Consider the following 12,032-nt stretch of genomic DNA (forward strand, 5'->3'; position numbering starts at 1 on the left):
TATTCTATCTTGTTCAGATGTTCCACTTAGCAAAATCAAAACTGTGAACATACAACAGGTTACTGGTCTCCCATTCTGATTTCCCTGATTAGTCTGGCCAATATGACTTTGGCTTTGAAAGCTGTCTTGACATTTATAATTAGAAGAAAATTTTCTGAAGAAAGCATACTTCTATCTATCCAGGAACTAAAGTTCTACTGGCATTAAGTACAGACTCAAAGACTGCAACTTCACTCTGAAAGCAAATTTTCCATAAAAAGTACTTTGTTCCTATGGACACACACTTCTCTAGTGAGTGGAACACAGGTCAATGTGAGGCAATCACTCAGTAAAACCAACCAACCAACAGTAAGCAGAGGCAATATGCCTTTGCCTGTTCTTTTTCCTACATTATAGCACAGCTACACAAACATTTTAAAAGTTTTTCTCTCTTCCTTGAAATAATTCAATCATGATTCATGAAAGCACAAAATCCCAATTACTGTCATAACATTTTCAAACTGCTGAAAGCTTAGAATGTATTTCCTCCAAACTCTTCATGTTATATGTGAGCATACGGAGACATAGGCAAGACATAGTAAGTTGGAGCTTTACCTGGTCTGTTGCTCAATCTTTGTGACGGAAACAATCATGCTGCCTAGAGCTGTGTACTTTGTTTCTCCATTGGGTTTCCACAGATATTTTTAGCTTAACCAACTTGATTTGAAATGGCTTTTTATAGAATAGAGATTAGAAACTCATTGTTATAACTGTGAACCACAAATAAAAATATTGAGAATAAAATTCCATTTACAAGAACAGTAGGAAGAGAATCAGCCACAACCCACATAGAAAGGAGGAATGCAGCTTTTGCGTCTGCAGCGCTTTAGGGGTGCGGCCCCGTGCTTCATCCGATGCTGTCCCACCCCGGGAACCAGCGCTTACTCCTGTATGTGGTTTGCACCATCAGAGGGTACAGAATGGATCTCGGAGGAGGGGGGTCCCTGCTGGGCCTTGAAGGGAACCACGTGTAGACCTGCACAACGTTCAGTCTCCTGACCTCTGGAGTTCACTGTTGGCAGAAAAGCACACTTTGAATGGGCCATGATGGATCCAGGATTGGGAGAGAATTGCACTGTTTACAATAGCCAGGTCATGGAAGCAACCTAAATGTCCATCAGCAGATGAATGGATAAAGAAGATGTGGTACTTATGTACAATGGAATATTACTCAGCCGTACAAAGGAATGGAATTGGGACATTTGTAGAGACATGGATCGACCTAGAGACTGTCATACAGAGTGAAGAGTTTCTCGGCTGTGGAGTTGGAATGCAAGGTCCCTTGAAAAAGGTGACCCTATTTACTGAGAAAGCATGAAGGTTCTGGTTGAACTAGTCCCACAAGGTTGATATGTAACCTGAGTGTCCAGAGCTGAAAAGCCTGTGGCTGTTATGAAGAGTCAAGTATTATTTTAAACTTTGTAGCCTTTTTATCTGGAGACACAAAATAAATTCTTTAATTCAAAAAAAAAGAAAGGAGGAATGCAGAGGTCAGACTTCTTTTTTCAGATTATACATAATGTACAGATTTCATTAAACAAAAGGGGAAGGAAGGAAGGAAGGGTAGAAGGAAAAGAACGAAGACGTTATGTGACCCAGAGTTCTTGAACACTGAGTTCGAAAGGGATGAGAGGACATGAGAGAACTGGTGAGCCCTATAGATTCTGCTCCAACAAAAGGGAGTAAATTCAGAGGTGAGAATCACACAAGAACTACCTTTTTAACTATCAGTGGCCTTCCCGTTGTTTGGACTCCACAGGCTGAGATAAGGTTGCTGTAATTCAAGTCAAGTAGTAAGCAGAAAAGTTTAAATATGAGATGATGGGTTGACACTATTGAAAAGAAAGTAAGAAACAAAGAAATTAGAAAGAGAACAAAGTAACACAACAATAATACACAAAAGGTGGGAAAAGTATAATTCTATAAAAAAATAATTACTCCCAGGTAGTATAAGAGGAATTTAGTCATATTCTTGTTTAATACTATTAAGAAATTTCAAATAATGGAAAAAGAAATTAAAGAAGGGAAGAAATAGATAACAATGAGCTCACAAAATTCTTGTAAAAATAGGGCAAAAATAAAGCTATTGCTGAAATGAAACCATACTAGAGGCATCAGGAATCAGAATGGATAGTGCAGGGGGAAAAAGGACTGATACCAGGAAATAGAATAGAAAACAAAAAACACAAAGAAACAAATCCACTAAAAGAAGGAAATAGATGTGGAAGGAAGAGAACAAAGCTCTAACCTATGGGTTCCTGTTATTCCTACCACAACTCTCAAACTGGAAATGTCATTTTTTACAAGAGGGAACTCTCAGGCTGGTTTTAAAATTCTCTTCTGTAATTTTTAGTGTCAAAATATATACTAATTTACTGCAAACTTAGTGGCTTAAACAACAGAAATGTATTGTCTCACAGTCTGGAGACTTGAAGTCTGAGATAAAGGGGTTGGCAAGGTTGGTTCCTTCTGAGGGCTGTGAGGGAGAATCTATTCCAGGCCTTTCTTCTAGCTTCTGTTGGTTTGCTGGCAATCTTTGGTGTTCCTTAGTGTATTAGTCAGGGTTCTCCAGAGAAATGGAACCAATAGGATGGATGGATGGATAGAAGATAGATAGATTATAGATAGATAGGCATATTTATTATAAAGAATTAGTTCATGAGATTATGGAGACTGAACAGTCCCAAGACCTGCAGTCAGCAGGCTGGAGATCCTGAGTCCAAAGGCCTAAGAAAGCAGGAGAGCTGATGGTCTAAGTTCCAGGCTGAAAGTCAGTAGGCTCAAACTGGAGATCCAAGAATTGATGGTTCAGTCCAAGTCTGAAGGTCAGAAAAGATCAATGTCTCAGTTCAAACAGTCAGGCAGGAAGAGTTCCCTCTTATTCATAGGAGGGTCAGCCACTTTGGTCTATTCAGGCCTTCAACTGATTAGATTATGATCACCCACATTAGGGAGGGCAGCTTGCTTTACTCACTCCACTAATTCAAATGTTAATATCATCCAAAAACACCCTCACAGACACACCCAGATTAACCTTTGACCAAATATCTGGATACCCTGTAGTCCAGTCAAGTTGACACATAAAATTAACCATCACACTCAGCCTCTGTTGCATCACTCTGATCTCTGCCTTCATCTTCACATGCTGTTCTCCATGTGTACATATCTGTATCCAAATTTCCCTCTTTTACAAGGACACCAAGTCATATCAAATTAGGGGTCCACCTAGGTCCAGAATGACCTCATCTTAACTAATTACACTTGAAACAAACCCATTTCCAAATAAGGTCATACTCTGGGGTACGGAAGATTTGGATTTCAATATAATATCAATGATTTTTTCAGAATAAGGAGGGAGGAAATATGTGGCACAGAAATTGTAAAACTTTCTAAGCAGGGTCTTGAGTTGCACAGCTCCAGAGGGCACAGCCTCAGAGACTGCAAGGTGAGTTGTGCTTCTGGAGGCACCATGCACACCCCATTCTAGGCTAAGAATGCCCCTGAGGTCCCCCACAAGGGGCATTCGCCTATTCTGCAGGCATCAGGAAACCCCAAATATGCAGTGACACAGGAAACACAGGCACCCGTGGACCTATCCTGCAAAATTGCCTAGAAGACAAAACAGAATTAACTATGACCTAAAGGAAAACGGTTTAGGACTGGATGAACAATTACATTGAAAGGATAGTGGAATGGGGACTTTCCTGGTGGCGCAGTGCTAAAGAATCTGCCTGCCAGTGCAGGAGACACGGGTCCAATCCCTGGTCCCAGAAGATCCCACGTGCTGCGGAGCAACTAAGCCCAAGCACCACAACTACTGAGTTGGTGCTCTAGAGCACCACAACTATTGAGCCTGTGCTCTAGACCCGAGAGCCACAATTACGAAGCGGGCGTGCCTAGAGCCCATGCTCCGCAACAAGAGAAGCCACGGCACTGAGAAGCCTGTGCACCTCAACAAAGAGTAGCCTCCACTCTCCGCAACTAGAGAAAGGCTGAGCAGCAACAAAGACCCAACGCAGCCAAATAAATAAAATAAATAAATGAATAAAATTTTAAAAAAAGGACAGTGGGATGGTGGTTGGAAGTGTGTGGAATAAGAACTACCCTTTATTTTATAAAAGTATGAGGATGAGTCAAAAATTATGCGCATATATAGAATTTATAGAAGTTTTAATATGACTGGAATGCAGACAATTTTGGCTTGCGCTCGTATATACTATTCAAATATTTTTATACTAAGCTTTGATATTTTATAATCAAAACCTAATTTTTAAGTCACTGTTTAGTTTTTATTTGAGCTAATAACACTAAATACAAGTCTTTATAAATGAGCAGTATTACTGTTTCCTCTGAATGACATCAAATATCACCCTAACAATTTATATTTGTATATTGCTGTAGAATTAAAAAATAATTTTACGGCACCATCCTATTAATTCTCACAACAACCTAATTACCTTGGTGCATGTATGTTATTTCTGTTTAAAACATCTTGCCTCACAAAGATATACAATGGAGAAAAGGCAGCCTCTTCAATAAGTGGTGCTGGGAAAACTGGACAGCTACATGTAAAAGAACGAAATTAGAACACTCCCTAATACCATACACAAAAATAAACTCAAAATGGATTAAAGACCCAAATGTAAGCCCAGACACTATAAAACTGTGAGAGGAAAACATAGGAAGAACACTCTTTGACATAAATCATGGCAAGATCTTTGTTGACCACCTCTTAGAGTAATGCAAATAAAAACAAAAATAAACAAGTGGGACCTAATGAAACTTATAAGCTTTTGCACAGCAAAGGAAACTATAAGTAAGACAAAAGGACAACCCTCAGAACAGGAGAAAATATTTGCAAATGAATCAACAAAGGATTAATCTCCAAAATATATAAACAGTTTATCCAGGTCAATATCAAAAACAAACAAACAACCCAATCCAAAAATGGACAGAAGACCTAAATAGGCATTTCTCCAAAGAAGACATATGGATGGCCAAGAGGCACATGAAAAGCTGCTCAACATCACTAATTATTAGAGAAATGCAAATCAAAACTACAATGAGGTAGCACCTCACACCAGTTAGATTGGGCATCATCAGAAAATCTACAAACAATAAATGCTGGAGAGGGTGTGGAGAAAAGGGAACTCTTTTGCACTGTTGGTGGGAATGTAAATTGATACAGCCACTATGGAGAACAGCATGGAGGTTCCTTGCAAAACTAAAAATGGAACTACCATATGACCCAGCAATCCCACTACTGGGCATATACCCAGAGAACACCATAATTCAAAAAGACACTTGCACTCCAATGTTCATTGCAGCACTATTTACAATAGCCAGGACGTGGAAGCAACCTAAATGTCCATCAACAGATGAATGCATAAAGAAGATGTGGTACATATACACAATGGAATACTACTCAGCTGTAAAAAGGAATGAAATTGGGACATTTGTAGAGTCGTGGATGGAACTAGAGACTGTCATACAGAGTGAAGTGAGTCAGAAAGAGAAAAACAAATATTGTATATTAACACATATACGTGGACTATAGAAAAACGGTACAAATCAACCTGTTTGCAAGGCAGAAATAGAGACACAGATGTAGAGAACAAACATATGGACATCAAGTGGGGAAAGCAGGGTGGGTTGTGGTGGGAAGAATTGGGAGATTGGGATTGCCATACATACATTACTAATGTGAAAAAAATATCAAATTGTACGCTTTAAATATATGCAGCTTATTGTATGTCAAAAAATAATAATACTATTAAAAAATAATAAAACATTTTGCCTCAGATCATCTAGCTGTAAAACATGAACCCAGAATCCATTTAGTACATAAGTCATTAAAACATGTTTAAAATATTTTGCTGAATTTATGACTGTGAAAGTCTTGCCTAAAATAGAGAGAAAGTTTTGGCTAAAAAGAATACTCAAAGGAGTACCTTGAGGTGCTAGATGTGGGTGCGGGTAGGCATCAGTATGTAAAAGTTAGTTTTAGGTCAGCATCCAAACATTCTCTTTTCTGTGATTCTTTTCTTTGTTCGATTTTACCACATTTTTTACTTCTGTTGAATTGCAATCTCATTTCAAAAAATGAAACAATTTGAACAAACTCATGTTTGTTAAACAAATGTCCATTTGCGAAATAAAACTAAACTTGCCTTAAATATGAACTCTACGCAATCTTGAATCTATTTCTCCCTGTGAATACCAAGAAACCAGAGCCCTAAGTTCAGTTTTTAAATTATTTTGCAATTTTCCAGGAGGTTTAAATAATAAGATACAGACAGCTGAGGATTAAGATACAAATTCAGGGCAAAGAAATGAAGATGAGAAAAGTAGGATTTGCTAGACAGCCTAGTGGGATGGATCTTTTGTGCTGCACAAATGATGCTGATGGAGATCTAAATTCATTGTTGTCATGGAGACCTTTGTGCCTGGCTGAAATCTATTATTTTCTTGATTAAGGTGCCAATCACTTGGCTTGTGGGATTTCTGATGCATCTTGCTTTGCTTTCTCTTAAACTGTTTGTGAATGAAAGTAGACATTAAACTATGTTAATGCAGTGTCCTTACTTTGGGAGCTGTTCCTCCACTATATTTGTGATTTTTGTTAAAGCTCATCTATGATTCATTTTAGCCATGGTGATTTGAGGAAGAAGCAGATGAGTAGGATGCCTGGAACTGCCTGCACTGTTGCCTGGAGAACGTGGGGAAAGTGACCTTTCCTCTTTGTTTGCCTAGACTATGGTTTTCAAGTATTTAAAGACCATTTCTTTGCAGACAATACAGCAAGGGAAAAAATAAAAGTGAAAATTAAATGTATTTGATTTTGAAATGCTTTCATTATTAATGTTGTTGTTATGATTTTAGCTTTATTTTAATAATTCAAGATGAAAGTTATGAGTAGAAAACAGTAATCATTTATTTCTGGCCCCATAGCTGTCAGTTCACTTTAGTTGGTAACTGAAATATTGATAAAGTAAAAGCCAAATAACCAAATAAAACAAAATGCAGTTTTAAGGATGGATGTGCCATTTCTCATGTGCCAGGCTTATCAAAGAACCATTGTAAACATTTAATAAGTGTTTTAAATAAAAGATGGTATGTGATAAATATATACTTTAGATTTTATGAAAGTTATGATTATCCATGGTTAAATAGCAATTTATAACTCAGGAAGAAGTCATCCAACTTGTGTCAGTATTTAATTTGATAATGCTTTGTTATATGGTGTTTGGGGCTACAGTAAAGAAAATCAATTTTCTCTTCTGCATTATCATGTCAGAAGCAAAAAAATCACCTTTCCTGTCTAGCTCTTCATCTATTGCTTCAGCCTCAGGGACGTGGCATGCAATTGTTTGCTTATCAGACCATCAACTTAAATGCAAGAAAGTCAGGTCCCACAGCGGCCTAACCACTTGTACTCAAATACAGATGTGAAAGAGAGAGGCTTTAATGCACCAAAGCAGATTCTTGCTTTTGTCCATAAAAAAGGAAATGTTTGTAAGCAAATTTCTGTTGCTCAGAGTACAAAGCCAGATTTTTTTTGGTAGCTGAATTATTCCCTGACAATAACTCCCTGTAGAAAATAGAATTTTATATATTCAAATTAATTCTAAATCCCAATAGCCATAGGATAAAATCAAGGACCTTAAGACAAAGTTATATACTCGATAATGTAAACATGTCACCTTCCGCAATAGCCAATGCGTACAAAATAAAATTACTCTTCTTTGCATGCCCAAATCATCACAGCATAATTACTTACCTACCCTTATTTGCTGGAGTTCAGCCCACTCAGAGTTATCAATAAGTATTCCTGAGCATTGAACGTAGGACCTGCTCACCTGTGCTCTGGAACACGCTGCTCCGTGACTTGCCCTTGACTTCTATTGCCCCCAGGCCTCTAGTGCTGCAGGTAACACCAAGGGGTGCATGGTATTTGGAAATAGCTGTTGTTCCTCTGCTGTGGATGGTCATTCATTCTCCACTTCCAGGTTGTGGGACAAAACCCTGCTCCATCGAGCTTCTCATAGCACAGATCACATGGAGCTGAATGTTGTAAAGACCTCGCTGGAGGCTTAGGGAAGACCCCATGTAGAAAATGGCTTATACCCACTCCCAGACATGGCTGCTCACTGATCACCAGCCCATTCCAAGCAACTCAGCAGCCTCGAGGTGGGGAGCCCTGGCATGCCTCATCACCCCACCCCAGAACTGATACCACGCAGGGCCCTGGGGACTCACACCTGTCTACTATCTGAATGACGGACCAGGCTCACCAAAGTGATCCCACCTTATTTTTAGGAAGACTTCTGTAAAATCAAATTCCATTTGTCAGTGTAAAATGTAGGACATGCAGTTTTTATAAAAGCAGCATTCCAGTTTAAAAAATTCCAAGATCCCATACCCAACAGGCCCTACATTCATTATAGAACGATAAAGTTATAATTATCTCGGAATATATGTCAGTCATACCAGAAGAAAGACTGCATGCTCCAAAGGTATCTAACTTGTTCCCCCAAAATGAATTAGCCATTTGGGAGATCTAGGAAAAAATATAGAGATAAAGAAGAAACAGTTATTTTCCAATTTGAAGCAGTCATTCCACAAACATTTAAGTGCCAGTCACTTTGTTCTCGGAACTTTAATAGAATTAGGAGATACACATATTAAAAATAAAATTTCTTTCTATCCCCCAGGACCAAAAATCTAGCGAAGGAGAAAGTCAGGTGAGTAGTACACAATTGGGTGATAAATATTAAAATGAAGTTATGAAGTAAAGTACTGTTAGAGGGTGGGTCAGACATGGTCATCTGAAGACTGCTGTCTGGGGACTGCCCTGGCAGTCCAGTGGTTAAGACTGCATTTCCACTGCAGGGAACACGAGTTCAATCCCTGGTCAGGGAACTAAGAACTAAGATCCTGCAAGCCTCTCAGCGCAGCCAAAGGAAAAAAAAAAAAGTGCTGTCTGAAGTGAGTGTTAAAAGATAAACGTTCTCCAGTTAGCATCATACTAACTTCATGGTACATTTGGTGTAGCCTAAAGAGAATGGATGGATATGGATAAATTACAATTAAATATATCCACTGAATGCTTACTGAATTAGGGACACAAATCACAATTTGTGCAAAAATCTTTTCAATGATGATTTTTTACAACTCTTTTGTACATGGCTTTGATTAAGCAAATAATCTGAATAGTGCTTTTACTTTCCCAGAAAGTGGCTTTTAATCAGATTGTCCACTGTTGTACGTGAAAGGAAGATCTCTTTCAAACACCAGGTTGTTGACTCTCCTGCCAGAGATTTGTATCAAGTTAAAAGAATTCAGGCATCTGATTTTTGTTTTATTCTTTGTTTTTTAATTTTATTTTTGGCTGTGTTGGGTCTTTGCTGCTGTGAGTGGGCTTTCTCTCTAGTTGTGGCGAGCGGGGGCTACTCTTCACTACAGTGTGTGGGCTTCTCATTGCGGTGGCTTCTCTTGTTGCGGAGCATGGGCTATAGGCACAAGGGCTTCAGTAGTTGTGGCACGTGGGCTGAACAGTTGTGGCTCGTGGGCTTTAGAGCGCAGGCTCAGTGGTTGCGGCTTAGTTGTTCCATGGTATGTGGAATCTTCCCGGACCAGGGATTGGACCCGTGTCCCCTGCATTGGCAGGTGGATTCTTAACCACTGTGCCACCAGGGAAGTCCCCAGGCATCTGTTAAGGAAAGGATTGATGGAAAGTATGATTTTACTGCAGACAGTGCCAATAAATTAATTAATTAATTAAAAAATTTAATTAAAAAATAAATAAAATAAAATTTTGTGATATATTTCTTAAGTACTTTAAATATTTTCTACTATATTTGTTTTAAAAAAAGCAACCAAATGGGAACTTCTATTTATAATAATGAAGTCAGTTCACCCTCTTTCAGGTCATTTGTTTCATTTAATTCAATTTTCATCAAGGGTCCTTTTTTATTCACATCTATTTTGCATAAGACTTTTTAAAATCTTTTTACTAAGCTTTTTACTAATCTGTGAGACAGCAAACTGAAAGTTCTTTAGTACTTACTCAGTGATATGCTGGTAAATTTTTGCCAACTGGCTTGAGCTCTCTCTCTCTCTCTCTCTCTCTCTCTCTATATATATATATATATAAACTCTGATTTGTAACATTTGCCAATTTCCATCATGTAAAATACTTTCATTATGGTCAATTTCAACCCACCAACGTCATGTCACTAAACATACAATCAGTTCCTGGCAGTTGTGAAGAGTATACTCTTAGGAACAAGTGTTAACCAGCTTCAGCACACTGCAAGACCCACTCTCTCACTTCCCAGAGTAAAATTAAGACACTCACAAATATACCGACTTCTGCAAGAGAATCCGGGTACAGGGTACATCAGCTGTATATAGGTGTGTATATTATTATTGTTAAGAGATAATCTGGCTTTATGACAGCAATTCTGACCTATTGCTGATTTATGAGACAAGAAACAGAAAGAGTTTTCTTTTGTTCACTTAGCCATTGTTCAGCCTGCACAGAAGGATGCCTGCAGATGAAATGGGAAAAAATATTTTTTCAAAATACTAGTTATTTCTAAGTATACTCTGCTCTTTAAATTGAGGCTATTTTTTTTTCCTTTAACAATTGCTTCTAAAAACAAAACTAATTGGTTATAAAGTTATTGAAAACATCATCTTTCTTTTTAAAAACTTAAGTAATTGAATCTTCAAAAAATTAAAATTAGAATTACCAAATGATCCAGCAATCCCACTTCTGGGTACATATCCAAAGAATTGAAAGGTGTCTCAACAAGATATTTGCACACCCATGTTCACAGCAGCATTATTCACAATAGCCAAGAAGAGGAAGCAACCCAAATGCCCATCAGTGGATGAATGGGTAAAACAAAACGTGATATATTCACACAATGGAATATTATTCAACCTTTAAAAAGGAAGGAAATCCTGTCACATGTTGCAACATGGATGAACCTTGAGGACATTATGCTAAGTGAAATAAGCCAGTCACAAAAAGACAAATACTGTATGATTCCACTTACATGGGGTATTTAAAGTAGCTAAATTCATAGAAACAGAAAGTAGAATGGTGGTTACCGTGGGCTGAGGGGAGGGACAAATGCAGAATTGTTTAATGGGTACAGAGTTTCATTTTTGCAAGGTAAAAATTCCAGATATATATTGCACAACAATGTGAATATACTTAATACTGCCAAATTGTACACTTAAAAATGGTTGAGGGCAAAATTTATATTATGAGTTTGTTTAACCACAATTAAAAAAAACAAGTGATTGAAATGTTATGATTTGTAGTGTTCTAGATCTTTTCCTAATCTGTCTGTCTTCAGGAAGACAAGGTACCAAGTTCATGGAGAGAATTTGGTTTCTGGAAATTTGGGTTGGGCACAATTTGGTTATTCTGTGGCTGCGTGTGTGGAGGCAAGGGGATATATCTAAAGGAAAAAAACAAATCAAAGTGTCAAGTGGGCCATCCCTTGAGCTGTGGACCTGTAGAGCTTATACAGAGAGGAAGAAATTGCCAGAAATGGGATAGGACTGAAATAGGAGGGGTCAGAAGACTGAATGCTCAAAGTGAAAAGATGGCAGAACTTGAAATAATTCTCTTGTAGGCACTAGGACATTTTACATGATTTATACCACTGTAACAGGAATATGTGAATAATCCCACACAAAATGAGTTTAATTCAAACTCATTTGAACTCTGGTCTTGATTTTTTTGACCAATAAATTTACTTAGATTATAAATAGGTCAGTGTTAACTAACAACTTTTGGGTTTCATTTTACATGATTTTGAAAAATGTATTTTCTGCCACATATTTTACAGTACATTTCAAAATACCATTATTCATAATTTAATTTATACACTAGAATACATTCATGCATTTATTCATTCATTTTTTAACCCATCCGCCTCTGTGTTAAGCCCTATGATTGATATCAAAATAAG

The sequence above is a fragment of the Hippopotamus amphibius genome, chromosome X (genome assembly GCF_030028045.1).
Source record: "Hippopotamus amphibius kiboko isolate mHipAmp2 chromosome X, mHipAmp2.hap2, whole genome shotgun sequence".
Taxonomy (NCBI): domain Eukaryota; kingdom Metazoa; phylum Chordata; class Mammalia; order Artiodactyla; family Hippopotamidae; genus Hippopotamus; species Hippopotamus amphibius.